Raw genomic sequence first — 27,742 nt, 5'->3', positions numbered from 1 at the left:
CACGGATGCACGCCAAGACCGTAGGATCCTACGCAGTGCCGTAGGAAACCGCACCGCCACTTCCCAGCAAATTAGGGACACTGTTGCTCCTGGGGTATCGGCGAGGATCATTCGCAACCGTCTCCATGAAGCTGGGCTACGGTCCCGCACACCGTTAGGCCGTCTTCCGCTCACGCCCCAACATCGTGCAGCCCGCCTCCAGTGGTGTCGCGACAGGCGTGAATGGAGGGCCGAATGGAGACGTGTCGTCTTCAGCGATGAGAGTCGCTTCTGCCTTGGTGCCAATGATGGTCGTATGCGTGTTTGGCGCCGTGCAGGTGAGCGCCACAATCAGGACTGCATACGACCGAGGCACACAGGGCCAACACCCGGCATCATGGTGTGGGGAGCGATCTCCTACACTGGCCGTACACCACTGGTGATCGTCAAGGGGACACTGAATAGTGCACGGTACATCCAAACCGTCATCGAACCCATCGTTCTACCATTCCTAGATTGGTAAGGGAACTTGCTGTTCCAACAGGACAATGCACGTCCGCATGTATCCCGTGCCACCCAACGTGCTCTAGGAGGTGTAAGTCAACTACCCTGGCCAGCAAGATCTCCGGATCTGTCCCCCATTGAGCATGTTTGGGACTGGATGAAGCGTCGTCTCACGCGGTCTGCACGTCCAGCACGAACGCTGGTCCAACTGAGGCGCCAGGTGGAAATGGCATGGCAAGCCGTTCCACAGGACTACATCCAGCATCTCTACGATCGTCTCCATGGGAGAATAGCAGCCTGCATTGCTGCGAAAGGTGGATATACACTGTACTAGTGCCGACATTGTGCATGCTCTGTTGCCTGTGTCTATGTGCCTGTGGTTGTGTCAGTGTGATCATGTGATGTATCTGACCCCAGGAATGTGTCAATAAAGTTTCCCGTTCCTGGGACAATGAATTCACGGTGTTCTTATTTCAATTTCCAGGAGTGTAGTTTTCCAGATGTACACAGAAGTAACTACGCGATTAGACCAAAAGTTAGTTCGAAAATGCACCACATAGCTAGGTACATACACATAGTTCTACAGAAATCGTACACTATCACATTCAACAGATATCTATAAAACTCCAACAATTTGATAGAAAAACTAAAAGATATACTAGATATACTAGGTATACTAGATATAGCATCACAGCAAACCTTATATGATTTGGCATCACATGCATGTACAAAAATATGCCCGTAGAGGAAATAATCAGCATTGTTAATGAACAACTACAGAAACAAGGGAAAACAACAAATCCGCATATAGAGGATACTGAAGGAATTCTGAATATTAAATCATAGCAGAACTCCTCCATTTTCAACAAAGAGATCTATCTACAGAAATATCGCCTACCAATGGGCTCACCCAACAGAGACCTACTTGCAGAATAGTTTCTGAACCACACTGAAAAGAAAATATTCAATGGAATTACAGATTCAAAACAATACAAGGCTATAATTGTAGTAGCACCGGTATGTGGATGACATCATTTGCCTGATATATGAAACCGACATCAGTATAAAACGACTACACAGTGACATAAACACAGTTGTCCCAGAAATAAAATTCTTCGTTCAGAAAGAAGGAGACGTAATTTAAGTTTTTAGACTTCACTGTATACAGACTCAATCACAAACAATACTTTGAAATGTACAGAAAACCTACAGCCACAAGCACAACCATTCCAATAACCCCCAGGCACACAAATACTCATTTTAGTGGTACTTGGTACACAGACTCAACCATCTCCACTCAACAAAACTCGTCTACATACAGGAACTAAACACATCACACCAGTTAGTCAAGGAGAAGGGTTGCAACATGCAACTAATAAACGAACTGAACAACAGCCGGCCGCGGTCGTCTAGCAGTTCTAGGCGCTCAGTCCGGAACCGCGCGACTGCTACGGTCGCAGGTTCGAATCCTGCCTCGGGCATTGATGTGTGTGATGTCCTTAGGTTGGTTAGGTTTAAGTAGTTCTAAGTGCTAGAGGACTGATGACCACAGATGTTAAGTCCCATAGTGCTCAGAGCCATTTGAACCATTTTTGAACAAAAAAATAAAAAAATTTCAAAAGAACAGACCATGAATCACCAGCCACAAAAGAGAATCAGGAAGACAAACACTTGACAAATGCAATGAACCATAAACAACTTACAAAGAGCACAGTATGGCACATACTAACATATGGCAATAAAAACGTCCACAGGACTGGGAACATCCTGAAGAAATAAAGACTACAAATATCATTCCGAAGAAACAATACACTGTAGAAAAATCTGAACACTAAGAACACCACGGACAAATTCTCCAAGATGGAGTCTGTCATTAAAGTGTAGTTCATGCCAATCTGTCTACAGAGGCCAAATACGCAGAAATTTCAAAACAAGGTAGTCTGAACACTTCAGAGTCCTAAAATGTGATAGTTCAATCCGGCTTTTGCAGATCATGTCGTACAAGGAAACACCCACCCAAACAACATTGAGGATGATGTAAAGATCCCGAGAGAAAACAACAGTCTCACTCAGAAACTCACAATAGAGGATAAGTATCACAGGCAGAAAGCAAAGATACAAGGAAAGAAAATGTTGAATGAAAATTCAACACTGTACAAAAAAAAACGCTGTTTTAAACACTCTGTGGACTATATAAAGACACCTTTGCACTTAAATTACAATAATTAAACACCCGCAAATATCTAAAAACATAAAAAACACCTACTTTCTCAATCAGACCCATCTCCACCCTTCCTTCCATCTCTCTCTCTTTCTCTCTCTCTCTCCGTCTCTTTAAATACACACACACACACACACACACACACACACACACACACACACACACACTAGTCTTTCTCCAGCAAAGACACCCGCACTAAACAGAAGGCAAATGAAGAACAACTGAGCAACGACAACAACGCAGCACTTCTAAATTAATATGCGCTACAGACTCTTAACGAAGGTACGAGCATAAGGAGCACGTTCCCAGACATGTGAGCGGCTCGCAGACTTCTTAAGTAATAGAATCCCGTAAACTGCCCCCGGTGTCGAAATTTCATCAGAGACAAGTGCGCCAGGAAAGTGTGATAGGGCCGTAATTATTTCATATTTATTCTGGAGAGTTGTTCGCTGATGATGCTGTGTTGTATGGGAAGATGTCGAGTTGAATCACTGAAGGAGATACAAGATGGCTTCGAAAAAATCTGTAATTGGTATGATGAATGGCAGCTACCTCTAAATGTAGAAAAATGTAAATTAATGCAGATGAGTCCGAACAACAAAGCCATAATGTTCGGATGTAGCATTGGCAATGTCCTGCTTGACACTGTCAATTCGTTTAACTATCTGGGCGTAATATTGCAAACCAATATGAAACGGAACGGGCATGTGAAGATTTTGGTAAGGATAGGAAATCTTCTACTTCAGTTTATTGGGAGAATTTTAGGAAATTCTGGTTCATCTGTAAAGGAAAACGTTAAAACAACCTATTCCTGAGTGCTGCTCGAGTATTTGGAATCCGCACCCGACCGGATTAAAGAAAGACATCGAAGCAGTTCAGACGCGGGTTACCGGAATTATTACCAGCAGATTCGATCAATGTGCAAGTATTACGGAGATGCTTCGGAAATTCAAATGGGAATCCCTGGAGGGAAGGCGACGTTCTTTTCGAGGAGCACAGTTGAGAAAATTTAGAGAACCGGCATTTGAGGCTCGTTGTAGAACGTTCTATTGCCACCAACATACATTTCGCTTAAGGACCACGACATATTAGGGCTCATATAGAGACATCTAGATACAAGTTTCTCCCTCGCTCTAGTTGTGAATGGTACAGGCATGGTACACGCTAACCTCAATCAAGCACTGTACGTTGACTTGAGGAGAATGGAAGTAGATGTAGATACAGACAGAAGTGTCTGCTCAAATCACGTTTTATGGATAATACGTGTGGAGGAAATATAAGAGTGAAATTACAATTAAAAACGGTCTGAAAACAATGTAATCAAGAGCAGTAGAAAGAGGTATCCACCAGAGATACAGCAGCATGTAAAATGTAAATAAGTGTCATACATAGGCCACACCCACGAAAAAGTTGCCTTCAAAAATACAAAAATTTTGTTGCTGACAACTTTGCAGTTGACATGATGTTGAAACAACAAAAAGTAACATAAATCCATCCATAAAAATGCATTTTCTCTAGCAAAGTAATTTTCAGTTGAGCAAACGAGACAAAACAATCAAAATGCACATGTTATAGTTCTTAGCTTTACAATAAATAAACGGTTATGAATTCTGTATTATACTGAACAGAAACAGATTTGACACAAATATAATGACTCATAGGTGTGGAAATATGACTCATTGAACAAAAAGAAATAGTGTTGCATAAGACAGATTTTAAAAAATTAAATCATAAACACGGAAAAAGTCAAGAGGAGCTTCGAACCTGACCAAGATCATATTGATAAAATGTTGGAACAAAAGAAATAAAGACAAGGACGACAATCTAAGCAAGTTGAGTCCAGCTGTGAGAAAGTGAGCGCTGTAGCTGCCTATCTACAGTTGCAAGCAAGGGAGAGGCTTCTCCCCATCACTCGGCGAAGGGCGAGCTGGCAGCGCTGAACGCTTGTCAGTGTAACTCAGATAAAGCACTGCACGACTATCCCGACTATTCACAGTAAAATTAAACGTTAAAATAATGTTACTAGACTTGACTACCTTATTTAAACCTATCCCTATGTCACATTTTATGAGTTTCAAAATGACCCGCTGATTAGTTTAAAAAAAATTCACTTTTTACCAAATTTCAAATGCACATAACATTAAAGGTAGAAATCTGTACTTTTAGAATTAAGTTTAGTTTAATATAAAAACATAATATAAAGTTTTCTGTGAAACTAACTCTTATTATTTTCAAGTTATTCAATAAAATCTGAATTTTTAGCTAAACTTTGTAAAAACATGTTACATTAACTGACCTTTATAATTAAGATACAGTGCTGAAATTACAGCAGTATATTTTATTTACGTAATGAGAAAGCTGTACCACGTTTCTAGACACACCGTAAAATAAAAAAGGTACAGATTGTAGAAAAGAGACAGTTCAGATGTCACCATTTACTCTTAGTTCTGACAGAAAATGTCCGGAGATTAGAGTTGATTTGTTATCGAACAGATAATTTTGTAGAACATGAGCTGAGTAAAATTATGCTCAGAAAAAATTTGGGAAAGTTGTTAGGCTTCAACTAACAATGCAATACAAGATTTTGTATTCAAAAGTAGTGCTGTGTGGGCCCTGCAACACACGATGGATGCGTTCTATCTGCAGGTGATTCGTTTGCCATTCGCACATCATAGCCAGCTGCACGTGCAGTCCTCGCTCCTATTCAGCATGTGCTGTATTTGTAACCACGTCCGCGCGCTCAACGCCAAGAATCGCGTTAAAGACAACTGACACGAGTGCTTTTCGATCGAATTAATTATCACGCAGATTCTGTGAAAATGTGCAAAAGTGAACGCGCAAGGGTAAATAATTTGCTGGATATCCTGTGTTTCTGTTTCCATGTCTCTAACTTTGTTTGTTTGTTCTAGAAATCGGAGTTGTGAGTGGTGTACCTTATTCACCACTTTTAAGGATAACAACTGTGCTTAACTAACACACTGGGCAACAATTAGTAACTCTTCGAACTTCGACTACAAACATTTACTGAACTGTGTCGACTGTTGTACGATAACAAAACTTTATTGAATTCCGGGACTATTGAGCCGCTCATGCGAAATTTTAATTAATGTACGTATCTGTGAAACGCCGGTAGACACCCATTTATCGTCGTGGTTCCTGACACCTCTGGATTGTAAATAGTCAGAACATTTTATTTCAATTTTGGCCAGTTGATTTGTGGAATTGTAGACTGAATATTATAGGCATCATGTTCTCCATCGCTCTCTGGCTGTCTGCGCAAATAATTCTCAGGCTTTTTTTAGTTCATACGAAGCTTTAGAGGTTGGTTACATAATAACTATTCCCCACTTTCTGAACATTCGTGCAAGAAGTGTGGCTCTATTAACCAAATTTCAAGCTTTTGAGGTTTGCAGTCGACTTATCTAAATCAGTATTTTAACATATTTTCAGAATATAATTAACGTGTTCACAAAATTAGTTGATAGTACATTAAGGCTGGTGGTAGGATGTAGTATTCTAAACACATTACAATTTTTATTTCAGTCTGATGGCTGGTACAGTGCTTGCGAAGATGGATTTCTTGTCACGGTAAACCAGAATGGTTTTTGAAAAACAGTATCCTGTCTTGATAACGTAGCTTTGCAAGACGACTCATAAAAAACTGATGCAAGTATAAGGAGACACATATACTCTCACATATTCTTCGATGGATTATGTTAATAAGTACAGAAGATAATTATGACTGAGGTGAAGGTATGGATACCGTCTCCATTGGATTAAGATAATATACAGGGCGAGACTGCTAAATGATTCCACGCTAAATATTGTTAGAATGAGTAAGTATATGTTGTTATGGTTTTCGCTATATTATAGTTGACACAATGTCAAGCTTTTTTAAGTCATCAATTAATTTATAAAGTAAATAGTTGCCGAGTCACACCAAATGATTATTTTTGATGAAATTATGTATTATTTCTGTGGCACTGCAATCGGGGTTCGGAGAGGACTGAATCGATGTAACCTATGTCGGACTTTATCAAATACTAAAGAGATAACACGTCGCAAATCACTATACCACCATCAATAGCAGACTTATACATACCTCTGCCGTTTTTATGAGTCATCAGTCTTCTGACTGGTTTTATGCGGGCTGCCACGTATTCTTCTCCTGTGGCAACCTCTCATCTCAGAGTAGCAATTGCAACACACGTCCTCAATTATTCGCCGGGTGTACTCCAATCTCTGTCTTCCTCTACAGTTTTTACCCTCTACAGCTCCCCCTAGTACCATGGAAGTTATTCCCTCATGTTTTAACAAATTTCTTATAGCTTGCCATGCTGTACCAAACGTAAGCGAACATGTAACACACGTACTGTTTGTGAGTTAACCATTAACACTGCCACACAGAAACAAATCTAATATCCTCTCATGGTCAGATTAATTCTTACTCTGAATTTCACAGATGTGTTGCTGAGGAACACAACCCAAATACATCGGCCAGCTCTAACACAAATTAGAACGTCCAATCTTACATTATGAGATCAAAAGTATCCGGACACGCCCAAAAACATATTTTTTTTTTCATATTAGGTGCACTGTGCTGCCACCTACTGCTAGGTACTCCGTATCAGCGAGCTCAGTAGTCACTAGACATCGTGAGAGACCAGAATGGGGCGCTCCGCAGAACTCACGGACTTGGAACGCGGTCAGCTGATTGTGTGTCACTTGTCATACGTCTGTACGCGAGATTTCCACACTCCTAAACATCACCAGGTCCACTGTTCCGACGTGATAGTGAAGTGGATACGTGAAGGGACACGTGCAGCACAAAAGCGTACAGGCCAACCTCGTCTATTGACTGACAGAAACCGCCGACAGTTGACGAGCGTCGTAATGGGTAATAGGCAGACATCTATCCAGACCATCACACAGGAATTCCAAACTGCATCAGGATCTACTGCAAGCATTATGACAGTTAGGCGGGAGGTGAGAAAACTTGTATTCCATGGTCGAGCAGCTGCTCTTAAGCCACACAACACGCCGGTAAATGCCAAATGACGACTCGCTTGGTGTAAAGAGCGTAAACATTCAACGACTTAACAGTGGAAAAACGTTGTGTGGAGTGACAAATCACGGTACACAATGTGGCGATCAAATGGCAGGGTGTGGGTACGGCGAATTCCCGGTGAACGTCATTTAAAATGGTTCAAATGGCTGTAACCACTACGGGAGGTCATCAGTCCCCTATACTTCAACTACGTAAACCTAACTAGCCTAAGGACATCACACACATCCATGCCCGAGGTAGGATTCGAACCTGCGACAGTAGCAGCAGCGCGGTTCCAGACTGAAACGCCTAGAACCGCTCGGCCACAGTTGAACGTCATCTGCCAGTGTTTGTAGTACCAATAGAAAAATTAGGAAGCAGTGGCGTTACGGTGTGGTCGTGTTTTTCATGGAGGGGGCTTGCACCTCTTGTTGTTTTGCCTGCGCTATCACAGCACAGGCCTACATTGATCTTTTAAATATGGTATTTCGAACACCAGAAAACCCTAAAAGAAATAACTGGTTTTCCACATTCTGTATATGGCAATGCATTTAATGCAGTGAAAATTACTTAGATAACATCGGAGGATTTTTGGAAAAATTTGACGCCATTACACAATAATAGAAACAAAATGTTTATCATTTTTAATATAGGTTCGTACTATAACACTTTTTGAAAACTTTGCACCAGATCTCTAATCACGAACCCCTCCTGTGTTACTAACAAAAATCATCAATTGTTCTTGTGCATGTTTTTAGGTATAGTATCATTAATGTGTGCATCAATTTTAAGAGAGAATGAAGTTCGGAATATCACTAAAAAAAGTGTACTGATGTAGTTCTCGTAGATCTTCGTCGAAATTATGGCTCGTTCAATAGTCGTTGTCTAGTAGGCAATAATGGCTGGGTTCTTGACAAATAAGGACTCTGTTTCATATAGAATTTTCATGGATCCTTTTCATTTTCTTCGTGTCATGTTATTTCAGTAAAATGTAACAAATCCAATATTCTGTTCTTAACATCACAATTTCTTGACAGATACTTCACAATACTTTGCGCCGTAACCTACCAACTTCCACTGTACTACCTCCATAGCTCACTGAAACGTCACTGCTTCTGCTGACGCTCCATAACTACCTGAATAACTGGTACACAAAATCAACAGCAGTGATATCACAGACCGCAGCTCGTAGATACTGGAATACAGTGATCTTTGCATGCAAAGAGTATAATACAGTTTACAACTTTTCGTCAAGCGTTTTCCGGAATAAATCATACAAATAAGAAAAATTACAATAGTTTAGAATTATAATTTGAAACTGATTTGGTAATATATCTTCTGTTACTTTTTATGTAGCAGCTCGTTTATGAAAAATAAGAGAATTTTGGTTTTTAGATAAACAAAAATTATTTCCGTTGAATATATTCGTAAATGTACTGCGTACTACTATAAGAGAAAGATATAGGAGTACTGACCAGTTCCATTGTAGTCTAAAATTGGTAAAATTAATATCTTATGCTCTTTTTGAGTTGAACATTTCTTCGTTACAAAGAGATCCTGACTCAGTTTATTATGCAAGCTGCAAACTAATAGGAAATACCGATACACAAAATGGAAACCAAGATTCGGTCATCATCGTCCTGATGTCAGCTGACAGTATATGTAATGTTACATTGCGAAATAATGTGTGCATAGTCTGAGTGGCATACGCGGTGATCGATTTTAATAATGAACCGTGTAAAGCTTGATTTGCACTCTGTGGACTACCATATTTGGAAGTATGTGTGATCAGAACAGTATCGTACACGAGCGATAAACCGAATGAGACTGCGCTGTTCTAAACTTACTTGCATTTAATCTCGGAAAATGAAAGCACTATTCTCTATCTGGCTATCCTGTTGTAGCTTTAACATGATTTCAGTAAATGCTTCTGGCAAATGCTGGAATGGGTCCTACCATTACTCCACGGCCATATATCGATCCTACCTTTGTAAAACTATACGGGTTAAATATGTAATGGAGAACAGTTTCCAGATTTCAATATGTTGGTTACATGAGTAGTCCGTCCAGCTCATTCCCAAATTTACGTGTCATACGTTGTGGAAAAAAAGCCCTAAAAAATATCCTCCACTAATGAATAAAGGCAGTAGTTTCATAAACCTAGAAATTGTCTATAGAGCACGCTATCGACTATTCGCAAATCTCTTAGAGAAATTTTACTTATCACAGAAATTAGCAATAATGTGGACACGCTTCAATTGCTAAGAAGACAGCGCCAGATCTACTCTGGTTGTTAGAGGATAAAGCGTCGCAGTTGTTATGTGACCATTACAGTGAAACGTTACACTGTAGCAAGCCGAATAATGCTCATGACTATGAATCAAATTTGGTTCGTGTTTTAAGATTCGCTGTGGTGTCCAGCCTACATAATATCATGTGTAGAAAATTTTATGTGATTACAGGTTGTTTGCTTCAGATTTTATCTTCCCATTCATCAACGCAGCATTGTTGCCTATTACATTATTTTAGCTGTATAACAGTATAGCCTACTTTAACCATAAGATGACGTGAGGTATACGTCTTTTGGTCTTCTGTCTGAAAGTGTGAGCGCAGGTGAGAGGGAATGTACACACATCAAAAAAATTTTGCATCACCGCAGTTCCCAGAACTCCTGAAGATAGACGTTGACTATTGGTACTGTATCACAAGCACAGTCCCATTGACTGTTCAGATATATCACTAAACCCGCCCAGAGATGTAAACAACCATGCATGAGTAGCGCCTATTAGACGGAGGGGATCCGACAGCCGATCAGTTCCAGTCATTCCACCAGGAAGGAGGTACACGGCTCGTGTTGTCTGTAGTTCAACCATGTCTAGACGGTCAATACTGCGGTTCGATCTAGTCCGCGTTGTTACTTCGTGCCAGGAAGGGCTCTCAACAAGTGAAGTGTCCAGGCGTCTCGAAGTGAACCAAAGCCATGTTTTTCGGACATGGAGGACATACAGAGAGACAGGCACTCTAGATGAAACGCCTCGCTCAGGCCGCCCAAGGGTTACTACTGCAGTGGACGACCGCTACCTTCGGATTATGGCACGGAGGAACCCTGACAGCAACGCCACTATGTTGAATAATGCTTTTCGTGCAGCCAGTGTTACAACTCAAACTGTGCGCGATATGCTGCATGATGCGCAACTTCACTCCGACATTCATGGCGAGGTCCATTTTTGCAATCACGACACCATGCAGCGCGGCACAGATGGGCCCAACAACATGCCGACTGAACCGCAGAGGATTGGCATCACATTCTCTTCCCGATGAGTGTCGCATATACCTTCAACCAGACAATCGTCGGAGACACGTTTGGAGGTAACCCGGTCAGGCTGAACGCCTTAGACACACTATCCAGCGAGTGCAACAAGGTGGAGGTTCCCTGCTGTTTTCGGGTGGCATTATGTGGGGCCGGCGTGCGCCGCTGGTGGTCATGGAAGACGCCGTAACGGCTGTATGATACGTGAATGCTATTCTCCAACCGATAGTGCAACCATATCGGCAGAATATTGGTGAGGTATTCGTCTTCGTGGACGAAAATTCGCGCCCCCATCATGCACATCTTGTGAATGACTTCCTTCAGGAAAACGACATCGGTCGACTACAGTGGCCAGTAGGTTCCCCAGACAAGAACCATATCGGACATGCCTGGTATAGACTGGAAAGGGCTGTTTATGGACGACGTGACCCATCAACCATTCTGAGGGATCTACGTCGGATCGCCGTTGAGAAGTGGGACAATATGCACCAACAGTGCCTTGACGAACTTGAGGATAGTATGCCACGACGAATACAGGCATGCATCAATGCAAGGGGACGTGCTACTGAGCACTGTACATCAATCTGGACCACCATCTCTGAAGGTCTCGCTGTATGGTGGTACAACATGCAATGTGTGGTTTTCATGAGCAATAAAAAAGAAGGAAATGATGTTTATGTTGATCTCTATTCCAGTTTTCTGTACAGGTTCCGGAACTTTCGGAACTGAGGTGATGCAAAATCTTTTTTGATGTGTGTGGTAGGGTGACTGAGAATAACATTTTATATTTTTCTTTACAGTGCATAATTTAAAAAAAAACAGTTTTGTAACTAACTTGCTTAGTAGGGGCACTGATGACGTTGCTGTTGAGCGTTCGGTATCAAACACCACCACCATGTTCTGATGAGACCAGTCAACAATACTTATTATGTTACCGAGCTAGCATTCTGGAGGACAACGGTTCAAATCCGAATCCCGCCATCAAGATTACATTTTCCCGTCATTTTCCTGAATGGTTTAAGCAAACGTCGGCTTGGTTCCTCTGAAAAGGAACGACCGATTTATTTTCCTAGCCGTCCCTGCTCCGAGCTAGTGCTCCATCTCTAATGACCTCGTTGGCAACACGTTGTTAAACACTAATTTTACTTCTTTCTCTTATTTCTCACAAACTGTACAATTTCAGCATAAACTGCATAACCTCGATTGAAGTTTCTCGTAACGATAAATAAGGAGGAGCGATCCGTTTGTATTTTAAAGAATTTTTTATAGCCAAGATCGCGTTCAACACTATTTTTTATTGAGGGGTTTCGACAGGTACTGCTGTCATCTTCAGAATCTCAAAAACGTTTTTGGATCTACGACGTGCTGAACGTTCATTACTCCTGCCGTGTATACTCTCCACTAAAATGCTAACATGGCGTGTGTAGCGAACGCGCAGTATTACATGGCGTACAATCAAAAACGTCTTTGATCTTGCGAATGCTTAAATAAAGCCAGACAAATAATTAATGACCAGTCTCTGAGAAGAACTGCGAAGGTAGCACAGTGACAATATTGGGTACGATTTTTTGAATGGCGTCATAATTCGTAGAACTTGCACAGTAGCGACACATCTATGTTGCTTCGATAGCCCTCCAGCTAGGGTTTGCAGCCGGCAGAGACACGTCAGGCATCTGCCCCACACCCCCACCTCCCGCCTCCACCAGCCCCCGCGCCTGTCAGCAGATACACCTAATAACTGCGTGGGCGCAACGTCGCTGGAAATACACAGACGTCGCTCAGGCAGAAAACAAGCTGCGCTCGCAACTCGAAGCGTCCCCCTAACGGCGGCCAACTCTCTCTCCACGACGGGGATGAGCTGGCCTTATTATTAGAAGCGCGAGGCGCGCCGCGGATGCGAGCCCCAGTCTAGATAGGAGAATGCGACCCCTCTTCCGCTCTCGCGGATGAAAAGATCCAGCGCAGCCTTCAAATCTGGCAGCCGTAGCGGCTCCGGTTGCCTTGGTGCTCATTTCACTTCTTCGTATCTCGCTTCCATTCAGCGAACTGCTTATTTTTATGTCGTAAGGCTATCTTCGGCTTGTTATAAGTTTGCTAATGCACGCAACGCTGACCAGTAGCCATCAGTGGAGCAGGAGTGGAGAGGAATGAACGCGTGGGATTCAGCCTTGGGACTGAGATCAGCCAGCTACTGGATAGTGAGTTGCGGTGGTGGCTTACATGCCGCTGAGGATACGTCAGTGACGCAGGCGTGTTCTCTGCTTGGGCTCTGATGCCTATAGCTGAGAATAACCAGTCTTCAGCATCCACTGCTTCGCTGCGGAGCCTTCGCCAACACAGCAACAAGTAAGCCCAATGGAAGACAGTTCTCCTTCTAGCTATATACTCGGCAAACTAGCAAAGGGCGAGGTAGACGGTACTTAGCACTGGGCTACGTGATATGGCCTCTTCCCGTTCGCATTAAGTGCGGAGCGCGAGAAGAAAGACTATTTAAATGAATCTGTGTGAACTGTAATTAGTCTCATCTCTTCTTCGTTGTCTCTAAGGAAGGTATATCTAGAAGTTTGAGTTTTCCTTCTTCACCTAATATTGGCTATTGAAAATTTGTAAGGAAGTATTCGCGAGATAACTGGCTCTTCAAAGTTTCTGCTAATTCAGATTATTCAGCAACTTCGACACTCAAATGGCTCAGAACACTATGGGACTTAAAATCGGAGGTCATCGCTCCCCTAGAAGTTACAACTACTTAAACCTAACTAACCTAAGGACATCATACACATCCATGCCCGAGACAGGATTCGAACCTGCGACCGTAGCAGTCACGCGGTTCCGGACTGAAGAGCGTAGAACCGCTCAACCACTGCGGCCGATATTTGTCTTCGTAATTTGCGTTCATAGCTGTTCCTGATGCCTTAGTGTCAGAGATTAATATTAGAGGATTTACCAAGTAATATGTTATGTATATGTCTTTTAGTTCAAAAGCTCAAATATAGAGACAGCATGAAGGACAAGTAGTATTTAGTTTAACGAAACGGTTTGAAAGTTGAAGATCTAAAAAAAGGCAGTTCAAATTCATTACAGACACCGGCTGGATCTTATGTTCGTACTTAGGCCACTCCCACATTATCAAGCTACAGCTGTTTTCCACTAGTCCTACTCGGTTATATACTTATCCACTATCTTCACTAATAACTAACAAGGTAACTATCCTATCCAACACGTCAAAACCTGTCCTGAAACTTTTTATGGAAGAAGAAAACACCAAAATAAAAACAGTGACAAAATTTTAGCTGCTAAGACACACTACAAATATTTAAATAAAAAATGTTGAAACTGTCCATATTCGTAGCTGGCCAAGCGGCTGGCGAAATGTACAGAGCCGCATAGCTACAGCAGACAGCGCACACACATATCCTTGGTTGATGGCAAATCAGTAAACAGATAACACGGTACAACGTGGTCGCATTTTGTAAAGTGAATTTTAGTTCCTGTTAATAGTTTCTCTGACACAATTGTTTGCAAATACTATTCACTCGCACTTTCAACTCATTTACTATCCTTGAAACGAAAACGAAATGATCGTACGGTTTTGTTGGCCGGGAGAGCCGATGCGGGGTGTTCGGCTGCCGAAATCGCAAGTCCCTTTTAGTTGACGCCACGTTGGCGATTTACGAGTCAATGATGATGATAGACACAGAACATCCAGTCATCTCGAGGCAGAGAAAATCCCTGACCCCGCCGGGAATCGAACCCGGCACCCCGTGCGCGGGAAGCGAGAACGCTACCGCAAGACCACGAGCTGCGGACATTTGCTATCCTTAATAATTATCATTGGTCTTTGCTGGGAAGCCTCACTACGACGTGGTAGCTTTCTTTTCGTCTTATTTATGTTTCATATCTTCGATGGCGTCTTCATTCCGTTTTAGTTTTCCAGGCTTGATTAACTGTGACTGTTCGCACATTGATATCTATATAAATAAAAAAAAAAAAAACGGTACCGACCGGCGGCCGCCGTGTCATCTTCAGACTACATGCATCAAGGGATGCGGATATGGAGGGGCATTTGGTCAGCACACATCTATTCTGGCCGTATGTCAGTTTTCGTGACTGGGGCCGCTAAGCAAATTCTTGACAATGGAAATAAAACTGAATTGATTTTCTTTAATACTTCTAACTGTGCAACGATTAAATATAAAGAATGTTGTATGCAATCGAAATCGTATACTTTTCCTGAAGACCTACTTATGTGTGAATGATTAGTTATTTCTTCGCGATTCATATCAACGATGACGACGTTTCGTTAGAAATTGAGGAAACATTATAATAAACAGGAAGTAACATCGACGATCCTCTAAGTTGTGGTTCCAACGATGACTGTTCTGCTAATCAAAATTCAGAACAAAAGCCGAATGCCTTCCAAGCCCAAAGAAAATATATACAGTAATACCTTTAAGTGAAAAAATATTGGCTATAAATTTTTAGGATTAGGGAGGGAACAAATGTTTGTACATAACCATTATGCAAAACCGGTTTTGTTTCATAAAATCTGAACATGATTTGTGTAAATGAAAGAAAGTGTAAAACTATGCCAAACTGAAAGTAGCAAAAGCGTGCAACAAAAACTATTCAAAATACTTAGAACTGCATGCAAGTGTTAATCGTCATTACCATGGGAGATCTACGAGATTAGGCGCTCTGAAATGCAAGTGAGATGAACGTTACTGACTTCCAGGCTTCTTCGACCTGGTTAAACAGATTCTGAGGAAATTTACCTCAAGTAAACACGAATGAGGAATACCATTAACAATAGATATTACTACAAAAAAATTCGTAGCTGACGTGAAGACGAAGCTTCTTGCTATCCACTTAAATGCTGCGTATAAAGGCAAAGAGTCAGGTTTCGTTCGAACAACACTTTATCGTTTCGAGCGAAAAAAAAAGACAAATTCGGTTGTATGGTTAATCAGTACGAAGTATCCGTGGATTCTTGTTTCCGCAGCTTAATATCTGTCTTGTGGAACATCAAGACACCTTATTACCAAAAAAAAGAACTGTTTACTCGGAAAAATCTAACAATCGATGTATCAAATCTGGAAAAATGGGAAAGAATGATTTCCCTTATTGCATTAGAAACGTCTCCTTACCTGTTACAGAAAATAATTCATTGCTTTTGTTTGTCTCTTGGCCTGTACTTAACAACACCTCTGTCTTCAGGACGGTGAGGAAAAGACTTAATTAATTTCATCCGGAACTAATAGTGCGATTCAGCCTGATAGTAAAAATATTTTCGACCATCTAACACATTTTTCAGGTAATTGTCGGAAACATAATTGCCATTACCTCTTTATCATTTTATGTTCACCAGCGGAACAGTACTGTTAAACTTCAGTCATTTCTGCATTTTATTTTCAACCAGCTAACGCATTTTTCAGGTAATGGTTGGAAACATAATTGCCATTACCTCTTTATCATTTTAGGTTCATCAGCGGAACAGTACTGTTAAACTTCAGTCATTCCTGCATTGTCAGTCTGCCACTCACGACATTTTATGAATTTGATTAAGTATGCCTGGTATGGGTCTCAAAATGCAGAACGACTGCCACGGCAATTTCTTACTCTATTCCATGTCTGTCTAAATAAAATAATAATTACTGTGATGCGCCTGAATGCATTAATTATTCTTTTATCAGTTGTGCCTACTATAAGGAAAATGTTTGATTTCGTCATCCAAAATGCATTTTGCAGTTTTATGATGACTGCAGGTAATAAACAAGGAACAATTTCACTGTTGGCAAAATATGCGTTATTCAAAAAATTATCGTTTTTTATTCGAAAGTTAATGGTTTGAGACATTTTTTATACGGTTACACTGTTTAAAATTGGCTTGTGTGCTCTTTGGACTTCGCGATATGCGACGCTACGTTCTCTTGTCACGGTATCGTCCGCTTATTCATCGATTGGCGTGCTACTAAGGAAGGGCTGTACAAACTGCTGTTATATACGTTTCTTCGTACTGGAAGAATGACTAATATTTTTTTTAAATATTTGTAGTGCAGCTTAGCAGCCAGAAGTTTAACACTGCATTTCGTTTGGTGTATTCTTCCTGTGTGGAGAATTTCAGGGTGGGTTTTGACATGTCGCATACGATCATTTCCCACTAAATTACCTGTAGTCATTGTTATGTACAATTAGAAAACACTCTACAGTTCGTTGTTATCAATAGTTGCAATCTTACATTATTCTGCTACTAATTTGAACCGTGAAAACTTTGGCATTACATGTCAGAGATAATTGCATACGTTTTGAACAGTGTTGTTTGTTCCTCCTTACCGGAGAATCAAGTAACCAGAGTCCTCACAATTATGAGTACTATGTGTAAACTGGTGCATTTAATAACTTTACAGCGTATGTTATTTACTTCTGTGAACCGTACTGCCTCTTAAATGGGTGAAATTTGAGCTAATAAAAAAAAGTTAACTCGATATAATAGACCATGTAATCACTTTCCTTCTGTTTGCCGAATTCTAAAATGTGAATGTGAAAATTATTCTGGTGACTTGTGTTTCATTCTGATTCAACTACAAGCCCTAGAGTCACAATAGCAACTTATTAGCACACACACCGAAAAATGTGTTTCTTTCTTGTCTACATCTACATCTACATTTATACTCCGCAAGCCACCCAACGGAGTGTGGCGGAGCGCATTTTACCTCCCACTGTCATTACTTCCCTATCCTGTTCCAGTCACGTATGGTTCGCGGAAAGAACGACTGCCGGAAAGCCTCCGTGCGCGCTCGAATCTCTCTAATCTTACATTCGTGATCTCCTCGGGAGGTATAAGTAGGGAGAAGTGACATATTCGATACGGCATCCAGAAACGCACCCTCTCGAAACCTGGACAGCAAGCTACACCGCGATCCAGAGCGCCTCCCTTGCAGAGTCTGCCACTAGAGTTTGATAAACATCACCGTAACGCTATCACGCTTACCAGATAACCCTGTGACGAAACGCGCTGCTCTTCTTTGGATCTTCTGTATCTCCTCTGTCAACCCGACCTGGTACGGATCCCACACTGATGAGCAATACTCAAGTACAGGTCGAACGAGTGTTTTGTAAGCCTTTGTTGATGGACTGCATTTTCTGAGGACTCACCCAATGAATCTAAACCTGGCACCCGCTTTACCAACAATTAATTTTATAAGATCATTCCACTTCAAATCGTTCCGTACGCATACTCCCAGATATTTCACAGAAGTAACTGCTACCAATGTTTGTTCCCCTATCATATAATCATACAATAAAGAATCCTTCTTTCTATGTATTCGCAATTCATTACATTGTCTATGTTATGGGTCAGTTGCCACTCACTGCTCCAAGTGCCTATCCGCTGCAGATCTTCCTGCATTTCGCTGCAGTTTTGTAATGCTGCAACTTCTCTGTATACTACAGCATCATCCGCGAAAATCCGCATGGAACTTCCGACACTATCTACTAGGTCAGAATGCTTGCAAAGGCACCTGAAACAAGTTGCGATGCTCATCTCAAAGCAGTGCACTGTGTACGCCAGTAGATCTGCGTGTTTATTCAAACATTCATCATGCCTACCGCAGTATAGCGGGTTGGAGCATTTTGTCGTTTACGACAGAAGTGGGCTTCAAATCCCAGTAAGGCTATCCAATATCGCCGGAGGCCGTAGTCGGTAACGTAGCCGGGTCACGCGCCCATGTAATGAGCAGTCAATAATTCGCTCACCCTTGCTGGTTAGCATTCAGGTGGCTGCGGGCGCTTGAGCGCTGCTGTTGGGTTTCTGCGATGTATTTGGTGTACTTGTCACCCATAACCTGTCTATGACATTGCTCATAATCTGCAAACTGGACAGTGTTCGGTCATCAAAAATTATGCATATGGTAATGATATAACAACGGCCCCCGTTGGCTGGAACAGGCGAGCAAATACACCCAGTGACGTATAACAACGGCATCACGACGGCTGCAGCCCAACCACTGTGGGTCATTAAATTTGTTGGTACAACACAGAAAACTCTATGCAACACGTACCCTGTGAAAGATAATGAAATTTCAAGCCCAGTACAAACGATTTATTTTACGAGTATGGAATTAATCGCACGCCTAAACTCTAAACACAAAGCCACATCAGTGTACTAAGTTTGCCAATATGTAGATGGGGTCCAAGGTTCAACTGAAGTAATGGGCATGCAATTATTAATTTAGCTATGTTAATTTTTGAAATAATAACAACATTGTCCTACACTACGATTATTTATGTTCAAGAGAACATTTATTAGAACTGCCCGTACCAACATTTGCGGCACAGTGGATTCTGCGGTTAAAACTCACCGCAGCTTCAGGGTGTCAGTACAGTGCTGTTCTTGCATCAATTTCACGAAATTACTGCGTACTGATAACTCCAGTGAGTTTTGAAAACTTAAGGACTGCTGGTTAACAAAGTTATACAAATAAACACAGAAACTGGTTCACAATGGATACATCTACAAATTTTGGCAATTTTGGAAAATTAATGTGAAATTACAGTACTTTGTACAACTTTGAAATAATATTCTACGTTGATCATTTGCCGTGTCAAAATAAGGTATCCAGTGTGCAACCACCAGTGTCATAGAATCGTATATCTCAGGGAATTTATAATGCCTACACTCACGACGAGCTAGTTATAACTTCATCCACATTATATATAAATGTTTGTTCCGTGCATACATAATTTGGTTCACAACACTTCCAAGCGCTTCCAGTTATCTCTTACGATACAATGTAATGCCGATGGATTAATGTGAATAACAATGCTTTGTATCTGACTTTCGCCGGGGTGTGGCAGCATAGTGCCAATATTTAAAAGTACGTAGTCGCACGTTTTTTTGTGTTCAATTCGTACTTTTTCCTCACTAAGAAACCACATAAAAGCTGCAGTAAGCCTCCAACCGCAGATTACATCGCCGGGGTCAACATCGAAAATTTCTCTTAACAGACTCATCACATTGAAACGTCCCCTTAGAACAATTTATACACGACTGTGCTTAAACTGACACACAATGTTTTTAGCGCAACGCAATCTGACTATCAAAGATCCCTGCAAAGGAATGGCCCTGAGTAACATTAAACTATACCTTTCACAAATAACTTACCTCACAAAAATCTTCATTACTGGAACTACTGCAATACAGCGAGCGCCACTACTGCCAGCTAAATAAAAGATTCAAACTACTGAAGGCACTAACTACTAATAGGGATAGTTAGCAAATGAAAGATTTTAATAGAGAACAAACAATGTATTTACCTTAATAGTCATAATATATATCAGTTTATGACAAATTACAAAACTCCGCCATCTCTCTCCCCACATTCACCACTGCTGGCGGCTCACCTCCAACTGCGCAACGCTACGCGCTGTTCACATCCAGCTGCAGCTGCCCAACACTACAATGGCAGACAACAATGCAAACTAGCAACAGACAGCACACAGCACAGCCAGTGATTTTCATATAGAGCGCTACGTAACGTTGCCAATAAGAAAACATAAACAGCCTACTTACAACATATGCTATTGTACGGTGTTACAAGCAGAATAATGTTCTAATATGGTGATACGTCAGATTTTTTGGTTTATGCAAGACAATAACAAATTACATCTCGTTGCCAGACTGTAGCCGGACTCCATTACTCACTCTGTGAAAACAAAAAAAAAAGGCATTACAAATTTTCCAATATAGTGACGAGCCAAGACATTACTACTGCCTGCGTAATAGCTTGTAAGGTCATCGTTGTAACGCAATATATCACCGGTTCTGCGTATCACCGCTTCTACGGTTCTCTCTCTCTCTCTCTCTCTCTCTCTCTCTCTCTCTCTCTCGGGGGCAGACAGGGCAGGGGTCGTCTTCCGAGGCTTGGCCAAGGAAAGGAAAGGTGTTCGATAGTATCTAGAGAACTTTATTTGATCAAATTCACTTATTTATAAGTATACATCTATATATATTTCCCATGTATTTATTTAGTTTCATATATACGTGTACACATACATACACATACACACACACACACACACACATATATATATATATATATATATATATATATATATATAACGGAATCCTACTACCGCCACCAGAAGCTTCCGAGTCGTCTTCGCGTAATGAATGAAGGGGGACTCCCTCTGAAACGTTTGCTTCTGAGGATCAATCGTGTGTCGTGAATCATTATTAAGTGTGCCATCTAGTACACGGAACGCCCTAATGAGCAGGAGGATCCTCGAATAATGTGCCTAAATAGATTGATAGTCGTGCGCGGTACAATGCATGGTGGCGGAACGCCTCATGAGTCGTTGTTAGTTGGCCTCACAAGTCCAGAGCGTTTTCTGGAGCGGCTTGCAAAATGTAATATAGCATCATGCCCTTCAGCCAGTTGACGGCCATCGTTCTTGCAGTGGGAATGTAAGTGGTATCTGGGTGTAGGAATTCGTCCGGCATGATAGACTCTGGCTGTCGTCGCAACAGGAGCGCCAGCATACATTGTACAAGCTCCCAGCATCTGCCTGTCACAGCACATGTCAGGCGGTGCGCGTCTGAATCGACAAAGACACAGGGCGTACACAAAGGGTTGTCGGTGAGATGGATGGAATGGAGGCGGTGGCGTGTGGCTGGTAGATTTGTAGAGCTATGTAGCAGCAGGTGTCTACGCACAAGTCATAAAATTCCTGTAAGTATCTGGCCGCTGATTTGTGTACTCGGTGGTGGCGCTCGATAACGACCCAGATGGGAAAAATCGCATTCACATCAGACGAATTTGGTGGCCAAGACATTAACGTGGTTTCCCTATCATGCTCTCCGAACCACCATTGCGCGATTCTGGCTCCGAGACAGGGAGAATTATATTGCTGAAAGATGACATCGTCATCAGGGAAGGCATCAAGCAAGAAAGGATGCAGGTGGTCCGCAGCTGATATGGTTTCTTCGATTACTACCACATTTCCCATACAAGGTTCAAAAATGGTTCAAATGGCTCTGAGCACTGTGGGACTTAACATCTGAGGTCATCAGTCCCCTAGAACGTAGAACTACTTAACCCTAACTAACCTAAGGACATCACACACATCCATGCCCGAGGCAGTATTCGAACCTAAGACCGCAGTGGTCACGCGGTTCCAGACTGAAGCGCCTAGAACCGCACGGCCACACCGGCCGGCTCCCACGCAAGCCCAGGAGAATGTCTCCCGTACCTTAATACTGCTCCCACCAGCTTGCTTCCGTGGCGCGGTGCACGTATAGAGCAGACGTTCGCATGAATGACGGCGTTTGTGGAGACGACCATCGGCCTGGTGTAGCAAAAACGTGATTCATGCGACGAGCCGACACGTTTCCAGCGATACATTCTCCATTCTCGATGATCGTGGGCCCACTGCAATCATAACTGGCGATGTCACTGGGCCAACATATCACACGCAGTAGGGTCGTCTGCTGCGGAGACCCTTTTTCAACAATGTGCGCTGAATGGTGTGCTTCACAACACATGTGCGCCCACTGACATTGTGCTCTTTCGCTAGAGGTGCCACAAATTGCCATCCATCCTACTTTACAGAGCAGATAAGCCTGCAAATCTCCGTTTTCAAGATACTCGCTAGCAGGCTCTGTGTATTAATAGTCTGCCCTCTGGCGAAGTCGATTATCTCTGGGGATATCTCCATTTTCAGCACATATCGTCTTTAGGATAACCTCCAATACGTCTCTGCTCGGTTTACATAATTTTTGTTACTACGTCACGTGTCCTCAACGCCACCATGAGGCACTCAACTCTGTAGTGGGCAGTATTCTTAATATTTTGGCTGATCAGTTGTAAGTAGGCTGTTTAGGCTTTTATGTTGGTAACGCCCCGTAGCGCTCTGTATGAAAATCACTGACTGTGCTGTGTGCAGTCTGTTGCTGGTTCGCATTGTTCGAATATTTGCTATTGTAGTGTTGGGCAGCTGGATGTGTACAGCGCGTAGCGTTGCGCAGTTGGAGCTGAGCCGCCAGGAGTGGTGGATGTGGGGAGAGAGATGACAGACTCTTGAGAGCGGGCCGGCCGGTGTGGCCGTGCGGTTAAAGGCGCTTCAGTCTGGAACCGCGTGACCGCTACGGTCGCAGGATCGAATCCTGCCTCGGGCATGGATGTGTGTGATGTCCTTAGGTTAGTTAGGTTTAATTAATTCTAAGTTCTAGGCGACTGATGACCTCAGAAGTTACGTCGCATAGTGCTCAGAGCCATCTTGAGAGCGGATGATCTGGACGTGTGTCCGTCAGAAAAAGGAATCTTGTAAGACTGGATGTCATGAACTGATATAGTATATTATGACTTTTGAGCACTATTAACGTAAATACATTGTTTGTTCTCTATCAAAATCTTTCATTTGCTAACTATGCCTATCACTAGTTAGTGCCTTCAGTAGTTAGAATCCTTTATTTAGCTGGCAGTATTGGTGCTCGCTGTATTGCAGTAGTTTGAGTTACGAAGATGTTTGTGAGGTAAGTGATTCATGAAAGGTATAGGTTATTGTTAGTCAGGGCCATACTTTTGTAGGGATTATTGAAAGTCATATTGCGTCGCGCTAAAAAAAAAATATTGTGTGTCAGTTTAGTGTTGATCAGAATAAGTAATGAGAGAAATTTCTGAGTTCGTTCAGTTTTGCTCAGCTGTTTGAAAATCAAATAACGTAAGGTGTTTACCAGCACAGTAATTCACTAATTTTTCAAGGGGACGTTTCACAGTGTATTTGGTAGCTTTTGCATACATTCGAAGATGTTCTGGTACTTGCTTTATCGGTGCATGTCATACAGACTGATTAAAGAGTTCAAATTGATAAAAGTCTTCATCAACGATTTCTCTCACCCCTAATTCCCATCGAGCTCCATGTAGGTTCTATTGCTAAACTCCTGGAGTAGCATATAATCTTAACAGATAACTTCAGCTAAGAAGCTACAAAGTTTGAAATGTGACGTATGGAGGTAAAGAAGTGAAACAAAGAACTCTAAGAAACGCTCCACCAGACGTATTTGGGTATCCTAGTAGGCAGCACACTGCCTGTAGAAAAACTGTGATCAGCGTTTGAGTCGAAATTTGGTGACAACTAGAAACTGTCTCGAATATCTCTTCGCAGCATACTTGGATACAACTGGAATAATCGTCATCTCAGTATGACTCTCCACTGTTTTCTCCCAGAAATGCTAGTCAAGCAGTAAGCTGGAACCTTAAGTCGGTCGAAGGGACGTTCATGGACTACGGTATTCGCACCGCAATACACCGATGCCAGTCCCTTCCAGGTATACAACATCACATTGTGAAATATGAGTCATAGCTGACAACGGTTCTGCATTAATTCGTCATCACCGATTTGACGGCAATTTTGATACGTGCCGGCCTTGGCCAGACATGAAAATGGTAGACGTGAGAGCTCCAGATGCCAAGCTCTTACAAAAAGAAACAGCATTTCAGGCGTCTACCTGGCGAGCCATGAGGTATTTACGATAACGTATTGTGCCGACAGACGTCGGCGCAGCGGAAAGAGTACAAAATGGTAATCCCATACCCGTTGCGTTGATTCTTCACGGATGAACTTTTTTTCGGTTATTCGATTACTTAACGCTACTAATAAACCGAAATAATGCCCAATATACTGCATTTATTAATAATTTCATAAAAAGCACGATAAGGGAAGGTCAGCGAACAGCCGTGATCGCAAATATATTTACAGTAAGAGATTCAAGGCGTACAAGAGAACTAGGAGACGAAGTTGTGAAGTAATAAGAAGGGACATAATAAGAACTCAAGACCTACGAGAACAGAAGGGAGTTACTAAGGATATTGTCGACCAATTAGAAACAGACTAACATGGTATGGAGATCTTAGAAAAAGTCAGAGAAAACGTTGCCTTTTAAAATACGGCTCTGGAGACCTACACGACACAGAAAAAGTAGACTACAATTGCACTGGAACGATTTATTGAGGTGTGTGGTCCAGGGCGAAGGCGTGCAAGAAGAGAAGTGACGAGGCATGCAAGAAGAGAAGTTACAAGATAAAAGGAAAAAAATGGTTCAAATGGCTCTGAGCACTATGGGACTCAACTTCTGAGGTCATTAGTCCCCTAGAACTTAGAACTAGTTAAACCTAACTAACCTAAGGACATCACATACATCCATGCCCGAGGCAGGATTCGAACCTGCGACCGTAGCGGTCTCGCGGTTCCAGACTGCAGCGCTTAGAACCGCACGGCCACTTCGGCCGGCAAGATAGAAGGAGATGGAAACTTGGATGCAAGGGACGCCGCATGATATAAAAGACTCGCAGAAGGAAGAAAAGAACATCGTGTAATATAATTAAATACTTGTATTATGTTACAGTTGATGATTTACGATATTCATTGCCAGAACAGGGAAAGCAATAAGTTTTTGACATCTCACACACGTTGTAACGACGTATTTTTACAAATACAAGGTAGTTTCGGGATAATTATAGAAAATCAGACTTGGTTTACATTTGTAAAAGGCTTTGTCTTATTGCACAGTGTGGTGGCAACTCACGTGTGTCAAACCATGCCACTAATTATTGTTAATGGAAAGTATTTTCAAGCGTATCAAATCATACCACTAATTATTGTTAATGGAAAGTATAAGGCTTTGTCTTATTGCACAGTGTGGTGGCGACTCACGTGTGTCAAACCATGCCACTAATTATTGTTAATGGAAAGTATTTTCAAGCGTATCAAATCATACCACTAATTATTGTTAATGGAAAGTATTTTCATGCAGCTTTTTCCTTTTCTTAAAACTATTAATGGAATGTAAATTCTTTTTTTCTCTTAGTTAATGACATAAGAGCGGTTATCATGCTACTTAATCAAATTCATTACCTGACAATAAAAAGAGACGTCGCAGCGTTGCACCTGCTAGTGCATTTGGGTGGGGAATCACTTTGATACTACATAATGGTCATCCTTTTTCAGTCTGATAAATGTCGTCATGTAGATGTTGATTTGTTTGTCCTTTCCAGAAGTCAATTTATAGAAAAAACTCATTCTTCTGCGCGTCAGGCTTCCTCACATCTGTCACTTTTCGCATGAGGCTGTACGTTTCCGACCATTTTGATGAAGTAATGAAGACATTGTTTTATATTGCCACATATTCAGCCACTAAATTTTCCTCTGGCTTTCTTTTACATACTTTCTACGAAAATATTAATAAATCTAATATACTGAGAAGTATTTCAGTTTCTTTGTAGTGCAAGTAACGTAGAAATTGAAAATAAGAATGTATCCGTAGAAGGACTCGATCGCACGATCATCGGATTACCATTCCGTTTTCTTGCCGCTGCTCCAGTCGCTGCCTGGAAACAATGCTAACATAAACTTCCCGCACCAAAATTGCCTGGAAACAATGCTAACATAAACTTCCCGCGCCAAAATTGCTATTTTGTTCTGAACGTGTTACACTTCGGAGATCACATCTCTGTCACATTCATTTCTGTCACAACCCTGCATGCACCAAAAATGTCGACAAAATCAGCGATGACGCTTTGCCCTTGTGAGCATATTCAGCAAAGAGTAAGAAAATTCTCATTTGCTTCTCGGCTCCCAAAATAAGATCAGTGAAGCATTATAACCACTATTTGAACGCCTCAGCGTAAAGCGTCTGCCGACAGAGTTTCTCCCAAAGGAATTTTGTCAAAATATACAAAAGCTGTTACACATTATAGAATCCCAACAGTCAGAGTCTCAAAATTTGTGTGAAAAATAAAAGATAAACGAATTAATCTACACGGTTGCGCCGTATATTTACGACATTGTTCTTTTTTATTACTCAAAATTAATTTGGCTTCTCCTAAAAACTCCGAAAATATGGAGATTAGTGTAGGTACGATGCGCTTTCGGTCAGGAGATTAACATATCTGCGCCGCTCAGTATTTCCAGAACGCGTAGGAAATGAAGAAGGAAACGGAGCTAAAGAGAAATTGTGGCTCAAGAGAGCGGGGGATTACGGTCGTGTTCGACCGTCTCTCGCCACCTGTTGACTGCCGAATTATCCCAGATGCTCCGCACCCTCACGCACACACACACACACACACACACACACACAAACACACACATTCCGGGCCATTTTTCACTGTCGAACATTAATCTTAGTCAAAACACCTTCATATCAACTTCAGCTTCCCGTTTTTACCCAGTTTTTTCTCTCTTGTTTTCGCTTCCCTCCAGGTTGCCGAAGTGCGGGAGCGATAGACGCAAGAAATCTCATCAGCAGCCTCTTCGCTCGGTGAGCCGCCTCGCGATATTGGACTGCCGGCGAGTTAATTAATCTGCTTCCAGCGAGTTTGCCGCGCTGTTCTCAGGTGAGTATTCCTGCTCATTATGACGAGCGTGGCAGGCTTCTCTTTCAATTAACGTTATTACGCAGGCAGCTTCTGCTCCGCGCTGGTTTCCTCCACCCGAAGAACGCGGTTCTTGCAGAGGCGTGAATTCTGTGTACGCAAACAATTCTGCAAAATACAGTTTCACTGAAGGTACCTAATTTCAGAGATGATTTAAAAGTAAAAAAGATTTTAATTTTACATACTTATATTCACTAATAGGCTACAAAGGGAAATCCCACTTCGAAAACACATTTCCAAAAGAAAAGAAGGAT

Source organism: Schistocerca cancellata, chromosome 3, assembly GCF_023864275.1.
Source record: "Schistocerca cancellata isolate TAMUIC-IGC-003103 chromosome 3, iqSchCanc2.1, whole genome shotgun sequence".
NCBI classification, from domain to species: Eukaryota; Metazoa; Arthropoda; class Insecta; order Orthoptera; family Acrididae; genus Schistocerca; species Schistocerca cancellata.
Note: the sequence above shows the minus strand (reverse complement) of the source record.